The following is a 3811-nucleotide window of genomic DNA, read 5'->3' as shown; positions in this document are numbered from 1 at the left end:
GATTTATTTAATGTCACTTATTGTTATCTAATTTTTTTTTTTAGTTTTATTTTATTTTTTTAATACTAACCAATGCTATATCAGTTAATATACTCTATTATTCATATTAGAGATGTTTTCATGATTGAAGCTCAGTATGTATTCATAGTGAAACATCATCGCTGTGGATTGCCTGATACTATATTAAAAAAATATTTAGTTAAAAAAAATATCCCATATTTAAACCTCTTATTTATCTGCGGCAATTGATTTAGTCATATGCAATTTTATATCAAATTTTATGGTTGAGGCAGCTATTGGAAAACTTAAAAAGATGAACTACAAATTCCACCATCAAAGAGCAATTTATAATATAGATAGTTTCATTTTAATAGATATTATTCTTTACTAGTAATCAACAAATAATAATATTTGTATTTATTTAAATGATTAATTCAAATATAATTCACATGCAAATAGTGGTGATTTTCAGTCCCTATGGGTTATTGGAATTATTGTTTTCCTTTTTTGTTTCAATTCCATATTGTATAAATATGTCTGCCAGTACTCAAAGTAGTTTATGACTCGTACCTTCTGTGGGGTCGTAGTTTTTATGATATTCGCATATGAATATAAATTTTGAACATGCAATTTTATCTGGACAACTATAAATCAATTTATTTTAGCAAATATAAAAACTACTTCTACTACAAAGATAAACGTAGTAAACTATTTTATAGTAAATAAAGTAGCTTTAATTTGAGTACTAATAGAAATCTGTATGCTGAATGGTTTTTGAGATCTAGATTTCTCAAAATGAAATCACTAACTTCTTATTTTTCGGTGCATTTTTTTTTTGCAAAAATAAACTTTATGATCTATTTAATAGTAAATTTAACAAGCTTTAATTTGAGTGCTGGCAGACATATGTACGTCCAATGATTTCTGAAATAAAGTATTTCATAAATAAACCTAATGTACGAACAACTGTAAATCAATTTATTTTAGCAAATATTACGAAAACTACTACTCCTACGAAAATAAATGTCATAAACTACTTTATAGTACAATTATTTAGCTTTAATTTGAATGGTAATAAACATCTCTACGTCGAATGGTTATTGAGATATAGATTTCTCAAAATAGATTCACCTAACTTCTGATATTTCAGTAGATTTTTATGAAATGTTGCTTTTTAAAAGGCTACATCTCGAGAACTATTGGACGTAAATAGCTCTATTATCGCTCATATTTCAGCAAATTTACTCTTCTTTAAATAATGTTCTTTTAGATTTGTATTGTTGGTAGTTTTAAAGATATAGAGCTCCGAATGAAAAATTAATGTTTTTTTTTAAGGTTTTGAAACAGCCGCCATTCATGATTCAATATTTCACTGCTGTTGTACTAGACATGAGTAATTCTCATTGTCAAGACAATCTCTGAGCAACATTACTTACATTTTAATAACCATCTCGGAAAATTTTTTTTTATATCAAGTTTAGAGTTGAAAGCTAACCAAAATTACTATATAATACGTGGAAGTAATGCGGTCTGTGAAATTTCGAATTCGAGTTTTCGACATTAATACGTTTTGAAAAACTTAAATTACGTTGTAGACTGAAGAACGAAAAATTCTTAGTAAGCTGAATACACATATATAGCAGAGGTTTATGCCTATGATGTTCCAGCAACTTATTCTGCTGAAATCGGCTAAACGGAAGTTAATATCACATAGGTCGTATTTTCATGGAAACTCCTTTCTTCGATTTTTTTATTGACGGGGACATCAAAATATAAATAGCACTATACTCCAAACTCTTTTAATCTCTGCCATAAATAAAATGATCTAAGAGAAACATAAATTTTAGAACATATTCACACTGGAATGATGAGATTCCTTTATTGAGAAGAAGTTGAAAAAATGGAATATTATGTATCTAATTAATTAATTAATCCAAAAAATTATATAAGTCCCAAATGAATATTTCTTGATGAAATCTGTCATATTTTAAAAAAAATCTAGTGCATTTTAAACCAATTTTTAAAACAATTTCTAAATAGAAAATCTATAATAAAATATCTGAACATAAAAACAAAAAATGCTCAAATAAAAATGAAAAATTTCTTAATCTAAATATTTTGAACAATAATATAACTTTATAAAAATAAATCTTTTGTAAAATATTAATTCGTATACTATAGATATAAAGCCGCGAGAAAAACAACCTCAGTAAATAATTAATTAAGTAAAAAATACTAAAGTTAAATTAATAAAAAAAAGGGCTATATAAAAAATACTAATTATTACCATAAAACCTAATTTTATTAATAATTTAATAATTGTAGTTTTCCATATAAATTAATAAATGATATGTAGGCGAATAGAATTTCGTAGAACATAAGTTTTACATTTTCAAAAACAACTAAAGATCCCTAGAAACTATAAATACAATCCAATTTGGTTAAATACATCAGAGCCGATAGAATGATTGATATATGATTATTTTTATGAAATTTTCAGTAATAAAATAATAATATTATAGTTAACTGTCTTGAAGTATCTTTCACTAATTCGATTGCTAACCTACTCCAAGAAGTGAAAAAAAAACGACAGGAAATCAATGCCCTAAATATCTGAAGTTAACACATTGTAGTTCCAACAATTTCATCCTTAGTAATTGTTGGGCCAGTAAATAAATATAATTCTTTAGAAATGTAACAGTATTCTCATAAATTGATTTATATAACGTACGTACGTGTATACATGGATATATATTTATTGTCAGAGTCAAATGAAACATATTCTATTGCAGTATTTATGTTATTAAAAAAAAAAATAATAAAAGAAATAAAAATTATTCAATAAAGTTAAAATAATAACGTATAATTAATATATTAATATTAATATTATACCAGGTAAGTAAACAATAAAGCATTATACAGAATTTTAAAGTATACAGATTCATTAAATAAATAATGTTGCTATTATAATTATTTCATTTGAGTTATAGATTTTCAAAGAAGTATATAAATTTTATATCGAGTCATTATAAGTTTCATATCCGATCATGATCAAGTAATATTCCTGTTGCCATTTTTTTCAAGTAATTATATTTGATTTTGTGAATTTAAATTAAATGAGCACACATATTCTTATAATTTTTAAAATAAATTTGTTTAAACTTAAATATTTTCTAAATTAAAAATAATAATAACCAATTACTTTTTTTTTCCCCCAAATTTCTTATATCCGATTCTCTTTCCCAGTGCAGGTATATGATGAATAAAACTTCCAAATTTACCACAGGATCACAATTGATTAGCCTTTGGAAGTCCCAAACAATAAAAAAGTACACGAAAACTCACTAACAGAACAGAACACAACTCACTCACCAGAGACAACACAGCACTGACTGCCCGGGACTGGGAGCAAGTGCCTTCACAATCGATGGCAACGCAACGCTATCTGTCGGCTGTTAAGGTAACTAGAACCTCTCCAGCTCTGGAACCTTCTGGAATTGTTTATGATTCATTCTTTGATTTATTTATTTATTTTTCTATAGGTTATTGAATATATATTTCATATTGATGAGGGAAGTTTAAATTCTAACAAAAAAAATCAGGTACGGAAATTTATACGAATAGAATAACCTAAGCAAGAGAACCGATTGTTTGTTTGTTTTTGTTTAGTGACGCCAAACTTCATTGGTCATTAACGCCATTTATATTTTATTTAATTTTGCTAATATTCATTAAATTTTATTTATTTTTTAATTTGATTATTTATTATTTTATTTATTTTTTAATTTGATTATTTATTATTTTATTTATT

At 25.3% G+C, this 3811-nt stretch overlaps 1 protein-coding gene across 2 annotated transcripts in view; it reads right to left on the bottom strand.

Moving 5' to 3' along the window:
* LOC136795654 (uncharacterized) overlaps positions 1-3811 on the bottom strand; it is a 223956-nt gene that overhangs the window by 113505 nt on the left and 106640 nt on the right. Inside the window, exon 1 of one of the 2 annotated variants that reach the window (XM_067046952.1) lies at positions 3203-3805. The exons of the other annotated variant lie outside the window; for it this stretch is intronic. The gene's annotated coding sequence lies outside the window, so the exon portion shown is untranslated. Of the gene's footprint in view, positions 1-3202; positions 3806-3811 lie in introns of those variants that run through there. 2 annotated transcript variants of the gene reach the window in all.

This window comes from Halyomorpha halys, unplaced genomic scaffold, assembly GCF_000696795.3.
Source record: "Halyomorpha halys isolate HHAL.00 unplaced genomic scaffold, Hhal_1.1 Scaffold538.1, whole genome shotgun sequence".
In the NCBI taxonomy this organism is placed as follows: domain Eukaryota; kingdom Metazoa; phylum Arthropoda; class Insecta; order Hemiptera; family Pentatomidae; genus Halyomorpha; species Halyomorpha halys.
The sequence above is the reverse complement of the archived record's forward strand: the minus strand, read 5'-3'. Positions and strand labels throughout refer to the sequence as shown.